Source organism: Pinus tabuliformis, chromosome 3_2 (assembly GCF_031772625.1).
Source record: "Pinus tabuliformis cultivar Carrire ecotype Pingquan chromosome 3_2, CPIR1, whole genome shotgun sequence".
Lineage (NCBI taxonomy): Eukaryota > Viridiplantae > Streptophyta > Pinopsida > Pinales > Pinaceae > Pinus > Pinus tabuliformis.
The window spans coordinates 1,061,837,278-1,061,853,681 of NC_142302.1; the positions used below are offsets into that span (position 1 = coordinate 1,061,837,278).

A 16,404-nucleotide genomic window follows, 5' to 3' on the forward strand; every position below is an offset into this window, starting at 1 on the left:
ACGAGGAACAGGATGTTCCCTCTCAGAATAAGGGCAGATTTGAAAAAAAAATAAGTAATTGCAGTAGTTACACAAGAGGCTTTCCAAAGCCTACTAAAGGATGAAAATTGGTTGTGGCACTTGAGATTTGAACATCTCAACTTTGGAGGTCTTAACTTGTTGAGTATAAAAGGAATGGTAAGAGGATTGCCATTGATAGAGAAACCGGACAACCTTTGTGAAGGTTGTATCTTGGGGAAACAACACAGAGAAAGTTTTCCATCAGGGAAAAGCATAAGGGCAAAAACACCCTTAAAGATTGTCCACTCAGACTTATGTGGACCAATGCAAAATCCATCATTAGCAAGCAGCCAATATTTTCTAACATTCATTGATGATTTTACCAGAAAAACTTTGGTTTATTTCCTAAAGAACAAAAGTGAAGTGTTTGAAAAATTTCGAAATTTCAAAGCACTTATAGAAAATCAAAGTGGGATGCATATCAAAGTTTTAAGAACTGACAGAGGAGGTGATTATATCTCCAAGGAATTCCTACGGTTTTGTAGAGAAATGGAATACACAAATAGCTTACCACAAGGTACACTCCGCAGCAAAATGGAGTAGCTGAAAGAAAGAATAGGACAATCATGGATATGGCGAGGAGTATGTTGAAGGCAAAGAATTTGCCAAATGATTATTGGGCTGAAGCTGTAGACAATGCAATATATATTTTGAATAGGTTCCCTACAAAAGCAGTGATGAACAAAGTGCCGGAAGAAGCATGGAGTGGGAGAAAGCAAGGAGTCACCCACATGAAATTTTTTGGATGTGTGGCTTATGCACACATTCTAGATCAGCTAAGGAGGAAGTTGGATAGCAAAGGGGAGAAATTTATTTTCATTGGATACAATGAGGAATCCAAAGCTTACAAGTTGTATATCCCATCTACCAAGAAGCTTTTTGTGAGCAGAGATGTTCAATTCATTGAGGAGGAAGTTTGGGATGGAAGCATAGAGAAAACAGTGAATGTTAAAAATTGTTTGTCTCATGATGAAGATGATGAGGAGATGGCTGAAATACATCCCCAAACAGCAGCGCCAACACAAGGACAACAAGAAACACCCTTGAGGAGAAATGAAAGTGCTTCTCGAAGCACACCACAAGCAGGAAATTCAAATGCTTCTTCAAGCACTTGCACACCAAATGAAAGAGGTAAGAAATTCAGAAACTTAAGTGACATTTATGATGAAGGTATGAATTCCCTTTTGCTTTATATTGTCATGTTGATGACCCTATTCATTTCGAAGAGGCAATTAAGGATAAGAAATGGATAGAAGCTATGGATGAGGAAATTAATGCCATAGAAAGAAACAAGACATGGGATTTGGTTGAGCTACCAAAAGGTAAAGAAGTCATTGGAGTTAAATGGGTTTACAAGACCAAGAGTAATGCTGAAGGAAAAATAGAAAGACACAAGGCAAGGCTGGTTGTCAAAGGATATAAGCAGCAGTATGGGAGAGACTATGAGGAAACTTGCGCACCAGTTGCAAGAATGGAAACCGTGAAAGCAGTGTTGTCCATAGCAACACAAAATAAGTGGAAAATTTACCAAATGGACGTGAAGTTAGCATTCCTAAATGGAATGTTAATGGAAGAGGTTTACATTGAGCAACCTCTAGGCTATGAGAAGAAAGGCCAAGAGCACAAAGTGTGCAGATTGAAGAAAGCTCTTTATGGGCTAAAGCAAGCGCTAATAGCATGGTACAGTAGGATTGATTTCTATCTACTAGAAAATGGATTTGAGAAGTGTGAGGGAGAACCCACCGTCTACATCAAAGAAAAGGATGGTAAAATTTTAATTGTTGTGTTATATGTTGATGATGTTATTTTCACAGGTAAGGATGATTATCTCATTGAAAATTTCAAAACAGTGATGAAAGAAGAATTTGAAATGACTGACATGGTTTGCTGAGATACTTATTAGGAATAGAAGTAGATCAAAATGAAAATGGAATTTTTATTTCATAAGAAAAATATGTAAATGAAGTGTTGGGCAGATTTAATATGCAAGAGTGCAAGGCAGCAATCACTCCCACAGTAATGGGATTAAAACTCAGAAAAGAGGATAACAGCAAGGATTTTGATCCTAGTTTGTACAAGAGCATAGTTGGCAGCCTCATGTATTTAACTGCAACTAGGCCAGATATAATGTTTGCTGTTAGTTTAATTTCCAGATTCATGGAGAGGCCAAAAGAAGCACATTAGCAGGCAGCAAAAAGGATTCTAAGGTATGTTAAAGGTATTAAAAAGTTTGGCATTTTATATACTGTCTCAGAATGTTCAGATTTAGTTGGATACACTAATAGTGATTGGGATGGAAGTGTAGATGATCGGAAAAGCACATCCGGTTATGTCTTTCACATGGGTTCAGGAGCCATTTCATGGGATTCTAAGAAACAACCTATTGTAGCATTGTCTACAGCAGAGACAGAATATGTGGCCGCTATAGCAACAGCATGTCAAGCAGTTTGGATGAGAAGAATGTTAAGGAGTTTAGGCCAAGAGCAGAAAAAGGAACAATGATTTTTTGCGACAATAGCTCAGCTATTGCATTATCCAAGAATTCCGCGTTTCATAAGAGAACGAAACACATTGACACAAGGTTTCATTACATCAAGGAATTGGTAAGAAATGGAGAAATTGTTTTACAACATTGCAGGACTCAGGAACAGATCGCAGACATTCTGACCAAGCCATTGGACCAGAAAAGTTTTGAGTTTTTGAGGAAATGTTTGGGTATCACTGATAACTTAGCAGTTGAAATTAAAGGGGAGTGTTGAAATCGTAATTTCAACTGCCGTAACAGCTGAATAGTCCCGTGGCATTTAATTCCGTAAACCACGATGGATTTCCCCGCATCACCTTTTAAACTGAGTGGTATTTGTCAGGAGGGCTCCGATCACCCCGACTTGCTGTCATGCGTCCAGTGTACGACTCCAAAACCACCCATCCCCCGGAACATAAAGCTCGTGCAAATGGGGCCTCCGGGGAATTGATGACAGCCGTTCGATTAAATCGATGGTCGCGCACAAGCATACACTAGGAGCAATTTAATACATGACTTCACATAAAAGTTTCATTTTTGACCCGTAGTAATGTAATTAATGAAATTTATGATGGTTGGTAGAACATAGATAATAGTTTAATTTTATTATTTTTTTTATATGCAGAAGTATGGCAAATTAAAAGAAAGGTATGGTCATTTTTGTTAAAAAATATAAGCAATGTAATATGTAAAAATATAGAAAAGCTCTAGTGTTTTTTTTGTAGTTGTTGTTTAAGGAGATACAGGGGATTCACACAGCAGTGAAAAGGGCGAGGGTTGTTCATTGCATAGGTAATGCAAAGTGAAATGCACAGCCGTGTTAATGTGAGGTGCGGAAATGCTGCAGTAAATGTAATGTTTTTTTTTGTAATTTCAATGTATGAAATGTAACATGCATTTTGGAGATTGAAATAAAAAAATTTAGAAAAAGATTTTTACAGCATTAAATGTAAATTTTATTTTTACACACAGTAGTGTAAAAATAAATTTTTGGAGCTGAAAGACAGTTCTTTGTTTTGTGGAAGTTCTTGGTGAATCCCTCTGAGACAGAGGAATAAAATAAATATGTAACAGACAATATTTATTAATGAATATATAAAGTTATTATGGGTGTGAAAAATCTTTGTTCTCATAAAACAATTTAGCTTCCTTATGAAAGACAGGAATAAAATAAATATGTAACAGACAATATTTATTAATGAATATATAAATTTTTTATGGGTGTGAAAAATCTTTGTTATCATGAAACAATTTAGCTTCTCTGTGTAAAAGATCCTATGGCAAAAACAGAGCATTTTCTGTTCAGTGATTGTTTGAAATTACCAGAAATTTCCATCAGGTTGAATCGTCCAAAGTGTTTCTCTGTCTCGTCGCGTCGCCTTGCTTCAAATCCTCGTTTAAAAGCGCGAAAATATATGTGTCGATGCTCATTCCTGGCCTCTTTGGTGTTCTCGCATTCGATAATACATGTTTAATAAGATTATTGTTATAGGTCTGAGCATTCTCAATGGTGGGCGCATCCGCGCCAGCAGAAGGCCATCCACTTTCGGCAATTACGATCGGGATGTTGGGATACCCTGAGGCTTCCATGGCCAACAAAAGAGTATCAACCATGGCATCGAACAGGTTGCTGTAGCTGTGATCTTTGTCTGTCACCGGCGTAGCCGTGGGCTGAAAGAGAGCGTAGTCCAGATGAATGTTGCTTGGGTCGCAGATGTAGCTGAAATATGGATAGACATCCGCCATGAAGGGACCGCCGTTCTGTCACAGAAAATTGAGTATTTGGCTCATCGTGTCCTTCACAGCATCTACGAAGATTCCGTTAGACGGCGGGTAGCCGCTGCTAACATCCATCCTGTGGGTGGTAGAGACCTTGATGCTATTCTGCAGATTAGCGTTCTGGATCGCAGTTTGAATGTTGTTCATGGCCGGAACAAGATAGGTACGTACTGAGCGTTGTTTAGACGGCGGGTAGCCGCTGCTAACATCCATCCTGTGGGTGGTAGAGACCTTGATGCTATTCTGCAGATTAGCGTTCTGGATCGCAGTTTGAATGTTGTTCATGGCCGGAACAAGATAGGTACGTACTGAGCGTTGTTCGGGGTTATCAAAACTTCGTTTCCCACTGCAATGTATTTGACATTGGTGGCGGGCTAGAAGGGCACAATGTTCTCGTTAACCCAACCGTTTGTTCTGGAAGATATGTTCTCCAGTTCGTCGTTAGCGACACCCACTATTACATCGATACCAGAATTCGCGCAAGCCTGCAGTACAACTTTGTTTTCCTGGTAAATTCTCGTTTTCCCAATGTTGTTGGACTTCATCAAAGTTACCACCTCGTCTGCAGATGGAAGTTTGTCTGCGTCCATGCCATAGTCCACTCCTATTTTATCACCATCTGCACACCGAATTCAATTAAATCAGTTTAATAGAGCGACAACGTTGAACTTAAATCTTTGAATAACAATCCTATTGTATGAAGCATGTATCAAAGTAGGGAGGAAAAGAATGCAATATCATGCTACTTTACCTACGAGGACTGGATAACAGAAGATGGCCACACATCCAATCAGGAAGATCCTAGATTGGTCTTTAAAGGCTGCCATTTTTATGACAGGAAATGAGAGGATTGATAAATAGCATGCGAGGGCGTTGTATTTATAAAGAGCTCGATTGGCCTGCGCATGGATTGAAAATTCAAAATCGATAGGCCAAGAACGATACCGTGGCGTATCGGACTAGGTCTGTCTCGTTTGCACTGATATTTTGTTCCGGTACGTGACATTATATCCACAGTTGTACAATAAGGAGAGGTGGGGGCAATTTATTCGTCGTGAAATGAAATGTCATCGGTCGTTTCTGCACATTTTTCTTCATCAATTTGTCGCAGCCCAAGAGTTGAACAGCCGCCATCGATTATAACAGGCAAAGTCTTGAAGTAGTCTTGACGTTTACGTCTAACTAGGGCATGACTTTTACACTATGGGAAGATTTCAATATGAAATTACTTATATAATAAACGATTTCAATACGAAATTACTTAATAAACTTGCTTCTATGTTCGTTCTATTTAATTATTAGGTGTATTATAATTTAATGTTCAATAACAATTATTCATTTAACTGGAACCTGGCACGCGGTGCACAATCGGAAAGCAGAAAGAAGTGAAACGAAGTAAAGCTCTTCGTCGGAAGGTGGGTAAAGGGTAGATACCTGGTGGCGACGGTGATTGTGATAGCTTAATAAACTTGCTTCTCGTGTTCGTTCTATTTAATTATTAGGCGTATTATAATTTAATGTTCTATAACAATTATTAGGAACTGTAAATATAATTTAATGATCAATAATGATGATTAGTGGCCATATAGATTTAACTTTTATTGAATATTTTATAATAAGAATTTATAGATTTAATTTTATAATATTTTAAAATTTCAAATGTAAATTAAATTTTATCTTAAAAGTATTTATTTTAGTTTTACTTTTGTCCTCATTTCGTTTATATATATATGGATGGAAAAATATTGATTTACTTTAAAGTATTATAAAATATAGTTACTAATGATTGACATTACAACAAAGAGGTATAGCAAAAATTTTTCATTCTTACTGTTATTTATAAAATATTTCTATATTTATATGAAATAAGATAATTTTGTTTAACTTTTTAAAAAAAAAGTAAATTAATTAAAACAAAAATATGGATATTATTTATATTTTTATATTTAAATGAAATACATAACTAAACTATTTGAATATCCAAGATAAGTATTTTATTTTATTATAAATTTTAAAGCATATATATAAAATTAGGTTTGGGTACGCCATAAAATTGTACAACTAATTATAGGTGAGTGGTTTTCTTTGAATAATAGGGATGAGTAAGCTTGCATTTGAGATAAATAGTTAATGATGGTTGTCCCCACTATGATTTGTTTTCCCTCTTGCAAAAAATATTTGTATGTGAGTGTACATGCTAACAACAATAAATGTTTTGATGTGCAAAGTCAAGAAGTGATTGAAAATAAAAGGATTAAACACCTTTGTAATAATATTAATAAGAGGGAGATGTGTAATTCATTCCATTTTTACTATATAATTAACATGTAACATTTAAAAAATATTAGTGGTAATTGAAAATTTCAATGTGCACCATAAATAAACTAATGTAAAATTAAGTAATATTGAGATGCATTTAAAAATATATTATAGTAATAAAGAAAATTTCTTTACAATGTAATTCATAAATAAAATATTCCATGTTAATTAAGTTATTTCAATGTCAACAATTTACATATAATATATGGTTTGAAATAATAATAGTAATAATATAAAGCAGTTAAAAACATAAATTTTTATTGTTATAGTATTTCAAGTATCATTATTTTGCATTTTAGCCTTTTTTTAAGCATTGATTTTGAATCTACCAAATATTTGTTGGAATTGTGTTGTCTACACAATCTAAATATCCAAGCGATTTTTAAGAAGTTGAATACATTATATACAGAGAGAGTGTCATCTTAGCCATGATTTATGCGTCTCCAAAGGGCATAAATCTTTAAAGGTGCAATTTTTTAAGTTTTGCATTGTAAAAAGGGTTGAGATGTCTCAATGCTTACTAGATCTTTGTGATTTGATCTCTCTAAATTAATTATTTAAAGAAAACATATAAAATGATTAATAATTTTTTTAGATGTGAAATTAATCATTCATATAATATTGTAACTAATTTTATTTATAAATTAAAAATCTTTATAATAAAATACGGTGAATCTTTTCAATTAAAATTTTTGTTATATATATATAAATTTTAATTTACTTAATTTTTATGGATTTTTTATTATAAAATAAGTGTTTTGATGTCTATTATAGATATTCTTATAAATATTTCTTCATTATTTAATTTATATGGCTACATTCGAACGGTGAACGACGGGCACACGGTGAACGACGGGCACACGGTGCATGGGCGGGCACGCAGCACAACAGAAATGCGACATAACATATGCGACGAAACTTGCGATGAAAAGCAAGTGCGATTGGTTTATACCATCCTTGGAGCGTTTGCGGTGATGGGTGGCCGACCTACGACGAGGGGGTGTGGCCGACTTAATGAGCGCCCAAACGATGCGATGGAGGGGTGTGTGGGCGGTCGGCTGGGCAGCCCCACCCACACTTACAAAGTGTATATATTATGACATACGTTGGAGCATCAAATCAATTCGAACAACACAATTCGATCTTCGCTCTTGAAGAGAGGTTTAAGTGCGCAGTTTTAGAGGAGAGTTGAGCGCATAGCTCATGCGCTCTCCTTGGTGATACGCACTTGTTGGAATCGCTCACGGTGAGAGGTGAAGGTGTTGGGCAAGACGTGCCCGGGTTGGATGTTTGGTTGTGTCATTGTGCCGGGACTTGACAAGGGTGTCTTGGTGGCTCGGGTGAGCACCCACCCATTGTGCAAGGTGTGCACGTATATTGTAAAAGGCTGTTGCCTATGTTGTAAAAGTGACTAAGTATAGACTTGGATCTTGCCAAGTATACTTGTATTATTGAAGAAAGATTGATTAATATATATTGTTGGGCAGACTCATTGTTCAGGGAGTTGCCCCTCCCTTTATACTGTGCAATTGTTGTTTTCTTTTATAATTCTTGTGGATAATGAATGAGTATGGGTGTTCATTAGTATAAAGGCTATCATAATATTACTTGGTTGCGAAACAAAAACTAAGTAAGGAAAAGTGAATTAGGCGTAGTTCATGAACATTAGTATTGGTGAAAAGAAAGTGTTCGGTAGTGCCGCACCTCGCTATAAGCGGTTGGAAGACTACCGCAGGTGTAGGGGCATGACAGAAATGGATTACACTTATATTGAATAGTTATATAGGATTTATAATTTTCCATAAAATTTGAATATATAATTAGTTATAGAAAAATCAAATATTTTATTATTACTTATTATAAAAACTAATTATTAATTATTAAAAGTGCAGTAAGTATTATTTATATTTATATATAGAAGAAATAGTTTTTTTCTACTTGCTTTTGGTGATACAATTTCAAGCAAGATTGTGAAATTTTGTTGTTTAAAATATATTTTTGAATGTTTAAATAGATTCAACACACTAAAAACCCTAGAACGCTGAATTTTTTTAAACTCAAGTTTTTTAAAATCTTTATCTTATTTTGATTAAAATCAACCAAAAAAATCCTAAAAAGACCATTTCTTAAATCAAACTACACCAACTTTAAATATATTCATTAAATTAACGAACATTTAAAAAAATTAATTGAATGCCATTAATTACACATACTTTAAAAAAGCGAAATTCGAATACACTAATTATATTATTAATCAAATTTATCATTTCAATAAAATTTGTGTGAACAAATTATATTCATTCAATTTTATCATAAATATGATAGCTATATTTAAAAAGATATATATAAATCTATAAAATAATATTTTAAATCATAAAATATTATATTATGATAAAAATTATGTTAATAAAAACCTTATTTAAAAAAATAATTTCTCTAAATGTTTTTTTCGTTAAATAACTAAATTCTAAATAAATTAAAATTAAATTAATAACACCTTCAAATTCGACTAAAATTTATTATAACTTTCATATTATTTAAACTAATATTGTTATCAACATCAAAATGACAAAAAACTAAAATGTTATCAGTACTTTATCAAAGGGTGTTGAAAGGCATCAAAGCATTTTTGGTAAGATTGGTCAATATCACATCAACAATTTATTGATGATATTATGTTTTTGGTGAACTGATGCTTCAGGAAATAAGATTCCTTGATATTTTTCTGGGAATTTTAGGAGGCATCATGCACCTAAATCAATGGGGACAAATATAATATTTTCTTCTTTAATACTTGGCACCATGTGCAACTTCAACTGGCTTGATTGCTTGGATTTCAAGATGCAACCTTCCAACCAGATACTCAGGCATTCCTCTAATTTTGAGATCTTTCAAATCAACTAACTTGATAAAGATTTTGGATCAAATTAATAAATTACTCAATAATTGGGCTTTCTGCTCATTGAACCTGATAGGTAGAGTCACTCTATTTAAGTTTGTCCTTCAAACCCTTTTGATGTTTCCACCTTTGGTTATTCTTGCATCATAAGTGGTGTTCAAGGATATTGTTGCTAGCTTTAGGCACTTTTTCTGGCAAGGGACAAAAAGTGAGAAGAAATGGGCATTGGTGGCATGGGAAAACCTTTTTCTTCCAAAGATATGAGGAGGGCTAGGTTTGAGAGATCCAAAAACCCTTAACATACCTCTAGGAGAAAATCTTTGGTAGAGGTGGATCCGGGTAGGTTCAAAGGTTCACAACCTAAGAAGCTTAGATGACAGACCTTTCCTTCTAGATCATGCATTTGGATTTTTTCATAGGAGAATAAATATCTTGTCTAGAATCACATGTTCTAGGAAATCCAAAATGGTTGGACTATATAGTTTTGGAGAAAATGTGGCAACAATCTCCCAAATTAGACAACAAATATGATCTTTTCCCTCGAATATTTTAGCTTGTTGCAAGGGGCTTACATTGTAGCGTACTTTTGGGAAGATCTAAGCATAGGTTCTAGATGTTGCAGATGGAAATCAAGTGATCATTGCTCAAATGATCCATAATTGTCATCCTTGGAAATATTCGAGGTAGATCTAAGGGAGAGAAGGATCCAAATAGACCATGACTAGGATAAACTAAGGTGGGGCTATCGACTAAGAATAATTTTTATGCTTAAAGAGGCTTACCATATCTACGTGAGGCATTCAGATATAGAACTAAATCATCTATGGTAGAAAATATGGACAAGTAAGTTATGGTCAAACATGGCTCATTTTCTATGGTTGATAGGACATGAAAATATCTTAACATGGGATCACACAAGAAGGAAAGGATTGTACCAAACCTCCCTATACCCACTCTCTAATGATCAAGAAGAATTCATTGAGCATGTCCTCAAATTTTATGTGTTTACTATTTCCTTGTGGGGCAAGGTCCTAACGATTTTTTGCCAATTGGATTGTTTGCCAAACATTTTGGGAGAGATCTTGGTGGTTTGGCAAACTACTCTATTTAAGAACCTAGTGGTAAACAAGGCATGGAATCTAATGTTGGGACTCCTTCTTTGAAACATATGGAAAGAACACAATAGAAGCATCTTTAGGGACCAGAGGACTTCTACGGATTTTGTTTAGACTCTCATGAGGAGGAATACAAAGGAAACCATCATTGTAGAACTATTGAGTGTAGAAGATTGGGAGACTAATAAAGTATATATTTGTATTTAAAAGAGTTGGAGATATCCGAGGAAATGTTTGTGACATCCAAAGTTCCTCGACAACAAAACTACAAATCATCTACTCATGGCTTTACCCTTCCACCTAATGGATTTATCAAATTGAACTTCGATGGGGCCTCCAAAGGAAACCCAAGTCCAACAAGATTTGGGGAAATATTTAGGGACTACAAAGGAGAGCTACTTAGACATTATAGAAAAAAATTCAAATAGATGGTGACTCTTTGATTATAGTTGTCGTGGAAAGAAGAATTCTATATGCAACCTTCGTGACGAAAGTGATCAATAGTTGGTTCTTATATCTCCTAGTGTCTCGCATTCAGATGTTTATTTTATTAATACTAGTTATTATCACCTTGCATTCACCACACACAAGTAATAAGGATGTAGATCTCTTGCAAAATTGTGGTAGTGGAGAACCATTGTTGGACTTCTCTTCAATGTCACCCTTACCATCCATATTTAGTTAGTAGGAGCATATGGAAGGAATTTTACTGTTAGAAAAAGAAGCTCCGATGGGGGTGGGAACCTTGAGAAACGTGGGAGTATAAGAAATGGTTGACCACCTTGGTGACCACCATGATATTTAAACCATGTGCTTTGTGCATAGATTCTACATTTAGGAGTGTGTGGAGATTTGTTGTAGCAGCTACAACCAACCTCCAATATTTTTTCTCGCATGCAAATTTTGAAGCCTACCATGGATCCTGTGATTGATCGTTTATTGGTCACTTATTAGTAAGCTGATGATCTCAAGCCCCTTCCTTGATCTTAAGAGTTGTTCACATTCTGATCCTTATGTAGTAGGTGTCATCTTTAGGCATGGGGATTATTATTTTTCATGCAAATGGAAGTTGTTCTACTTCAAGGGATAATTTTTGTGTGTATAATTTATTCTCATTACATAGACATGTTTCACACTCACTTCACGCACTCTTGTCACGAAGGTTGTTGCATCAAGAAAAGTATGTTTTATTTGTTATGTATGGTCTATGTTATATGACTAAGTGCTCAACTGTGTGATCATAACTAGAGTTATATCACTGTTCACATCAGTTCCACTGATGTAACACATAACCAAATTCTAGAGTTTCCCTGCCAACCTAGCCTCATCCAGCTTTCCGAAATTGCACATTTCGCTTCTGCAACCTTCGAGCATTTTCCCTTCTCCTATTAGAACTGTGCAATGCACACAAACCCCAACCTCCCTTGGCATCCAAAACCACGCAGTGGTTTCCTCTAGTGTCCTTCCCTTAGCCAGAACCCACTGTATCCAGAAACTACATAATATTGTTCCTCAGCTGCCTAGTCTGCCTTGCATCTGGAAACTGTACAGAGGTGTCCTACCAGGATATCATCCCAACAACAGTCATTGCCCCCTAAAATTGCACAGATGTATCTATTAATGATCACAGGGAAGGATGACATGCTAGATGACTTTGAAGGAGTTGAGGAGAGGGACCAAGAAACCCAGGTTATGATAGAAGATCGGGACCCAATGAAAACTCCGCTGAATTCATAACCCTCTAGAGGGTAAGTATGGTAAGGAAAGCTCATATTTTGAAATACATCTCTTAGTGTAGTTTGAAGTAATTATATCATTATGTCTTCAATTGCATGCATCAAAGTCATTTCATGTGTTTCCTCTGTGTGTCTTGCCCCTTGTTGCTTGTTGGTCCAACAGTCATCTTTTAGCATATTGATTATTTTGTCACACTTGCGATATTATTATGGTGATTTTGAAGGTTTGTGTTTATTTCCATCAGTTATCTTCACTATGAAAACAACGATTGCACTCACACACAAAGTTGCAATCACAATCGCGCAAGTGTCGTCGTGGTCATTTAAAGGTCTATCTCAAGTGTCGCACTTGTAGCTCTTAGCTTTAAGACAGTCTCACTGAGCACCTGTTTTTTCGTATTAGTCTGTGTTGTCTTGTCATGAAAATATGCTAAGCATATGATCACATTTTCATTCTACAAAAATCCACTTGCTTTCGACATTTAACGATTTTCCTGAAAATTTGCTCGATGAGACAACCTCCTTTAGCCAGACCTCGACTTAGCTGCAATGCGTAATCTCAATGCTCAGTGATCTTGCTTTGCAACCTAGAACTGCGTAGTGCATGAGGTTTTCCTCCCAATCAACTTTACTATGCAATCCTGGAATTGAGCAGCATGTCTACCTCCCAGAACTTCGCAAAAGTTGCCTCCAAGCATGATCCAAATTGTGCTTCCTGCAAGATCAATTGTTAGGCCTCTCTCTAGACTATTGGAAACCTGCACTCCACTGGCACTAGGGTTGCACTACTCTCCAAGAATGCGCAGACATGCCCAACTAATTCCCCTGCTGCCCACCCCACACTTCCTTCAGAAACTACACAGAAATGATTAGCAAGGCCTCAACTTCTTTACTCTACACTATCTCCAAAAATTGTGCAGTCTTGTCCGTTAGGTCCTCTGCTGGATTTCTCTGCACTGTCTCAGGAAACTGCATAGAATTCCCACTTGGTCTCTGTGTTGCCTATCTTATCTTCCTCTTGAAAACTACACAATAGTTCCCATGCACTCTGTCATGTCTTCCTCCCAGGAACTGCGCAGAATTGACCAATAGTCCCTCTGCAGGCCTATTTTTTTTCCCTTCAGAAATTGTGTAGAAATTACCAACAACCTTTCTCTATCCTCTCCTTGGAAACTGCGCAGAACTGCCCAAGGGTCCCTCTGCATCCCCACTCTATCCTCCCTTTGGAAATTGGTAAAGGTTGTCCCTTTCAAGGTCCCGTCTTGCAGCTGACACTGGTGACTCTGACTACCTTATTTTGCCTCTAAGTGATCACTATGTAGTTTCTCCTGACAGTGCAGACCAAACTCCAGAATTCCTCATCGCGGCTTGAGTTGTGCTCTGCGCAGTTTCATTGTCCTATCCTCCCTCCTAGTCACCTGGACCCGAACACGAAAAACAATGCATCATGCTAGAATAGGAGATTTTCATATTTGATGTCATTCTGTCATGAGCGAATTGCAGGAACATGTACATTGATGTAACATGGTGAGATGACGAACGAGATGAAGAAGGAGTGCATGCTATAAGACTTTCTTGTAGCTCGATAGATGCATAAAGCACATCGAGTAGTAAGTGAAAGGAGTACATGGATGGAACCATCTTGCAAAGAACAAGGCCATTGGATACCCCGCAACTCCAAGATATGCGTAGGTGAAGAAAAAACACGTCTAAGAATAGATGTATCACTCAACAATGAAGCAACTTGACATGGACACCACAGTCAACCAGTTCATGTCAGCAGTGTCATCTTGAGTTTGTGATGAGTTGTCTCGACCAATTCATTACTATGAGTTGTATCTATTGTATTAAAATGTAATGTAAATTGAATTCCAAGTGTCATTAGTGGAATACAAATAATCACATGTAATGTAAAGAGTTATATGTATTGGAGTTGAAGATTCATGAGGGTAGTCTAAGAGTCAAAGGGGAATTTCAAGGGTCTCCCCACCCTTTTCTATATATAGAACCTTGTAACTCATAGATCAGTCTTTTGGGAGTCAAGATTTTGCTAGGAATTACTTAGAGAGCGCTTGGAGAGTATTGTGATGAGCCTTGACTTCTCCATAGTGTAGAGCGAGTACATCTCTTTGGAGGAGTAGGCAGGGTTGAATGTAATGTTACACTATTGGGGCCAATGGTTGTCAATGGTGTATGTATGGATGGAACTTTCACTTTATATAATATAACAAAGCCAACACGTCTTCATGCATATTTTGTTATTGTAGCTCGACTATTCTGGTTACTCTAGCAATGTTTGTTGTTTAACTTACGCATTTATGTGTGAACTATTTTGTATACAATTGTATGAATCTTATGGAATTCACGTTTTTTGTTTAACCCCTCACTTTGGATTGTGGACTATTCTAATTTCCAGCTTGTGATGTCATTCATCTCGTGTGTTTATTGTAGACTGCATACTATTACAGGCTTCTAAGGGACACACTTCCCTTTCCCCTCTGTGTGTTAGACCCCCCAAGCATCTCCCTTGACTCACTACAAGTCCACACACTTGCTTATGAGAAAGATGTCAGATGTACCTTTGTGCATTATCACAATCAAGGCATTTCTTTACTACCCATTGCTGGGACTCTTAGTTCAAACAGTCTGAGGTATAGTTGGTACTTCTTACTGGGGAGATCCCCTAATGTGTTGGCATGTCCAACATCGTCAACATTTTTTGTGCTAGAAAGAGGGACAAATGACAAGATGAGTCCTCAAAATCAGTGTTTAATATCTACACATCTTTCATGACTTATGCTATAGGTTATCCTCTGACATGTCTTTTTTATGGAAATGATTTTGAAGTATTAGAGGATCTCTGGAATGACTTATCAGGTAACACATATGATGATGAAGGCAAAGCAGCCTGGCTTAGACACAAAGCTGCCTTTGTAGCCTTTTGTGTAAGGCATGAAATGCATGAAGACTACATTTTTTTCTTGGTGTTTGCATTCACGCTTTGAGGGCATCCATTGCAATGGTGTGTCACATTGCCCACAACATCCATTCACTCTCTTAATCAGTTGGTTGGAGATTTGGATCGTACTTTCCATCATTATGATCGTAAAGTACTGAATAAACAAATTATGGAATTATAGAAACCACCTGATGAATCCGTTGAAAAATTTCACAAACACTACCGTAATCTCGCGTTTTGAATTCCTGAAGATGAAATTGGTTGGAAATTTCTCAACGAGAGATTTCAGTATCTTCTTCACATATCTGAGAATATGCATATCTTAGAATCATTTGAACCCCTCCCAGCATACCTCGGTGCTAGAGCTTCCCAATCTAAGATGGACAAGGTTGCTGTCACAAGTGACCGTGCATCCTCTTATCATCAAGCAGCTCTAGCTCCACAGTGTGAGGTGGGACTTACACGCACCTCTATTAAACTGTCACATCCTCCCAACCCGCCTGCTCTAGATATCTATGTAGATTTGGATTGCGAGCCTGATGGTTGTCACATGAATTTGTTCTCCCAGCCTCCGTCTTCTGGTGAGTCGCTTTCTCTCATTCCAGACTCCACATATTGTGTTCACGAGGATCAAGTTATCGACAGAGTTGATGTTGTGCAGCCAACCTACACTATGATTTATGATGAGTGTGTGCGGAAATCTGAAGAAGAACCCGTGGTGAAGAACGGATCCCTTCCATCTACCCCTCATCCACTCTATCGTGATATATTTTCTAATTCTCCCAGTCTTGATTTTCCTTGTGAAAAATCATAGCCGGATGTTTTTACTTCCGATCATTCAAAAGACACACAGGATGTCAGTCTTTCATCACATTGCGAAGAGGACATGTCTCTCTCTGAAAATTCATTCAATATTTCATCTGTCATTTTCAGAAACAAAGAGGGTGAACATCCTTGTTTCTCATCAACCCCTCTTTAATTCTTCATTCAATCACAATGTTGATTCACTCGCT

The 16,404-nt window shown here is 36.6% G+C and overlaps 1 pseudogene; it reads right to left on the reverse strand.

Annotated features, from left to right (window-relative positions):
* Positions 1-3,919: 3,919 nt before the first annotated feature.
* On the reverse strand, positions 3,920-4,330 carry LOC149184276 (glucan endo-1,3-beta-glucosidase, acidic isoform pseudogene; annotated as a pseudogene).
* Between the last annotated feature and the right edge of the window lie 12,074 nt (positions 4,331-16,404).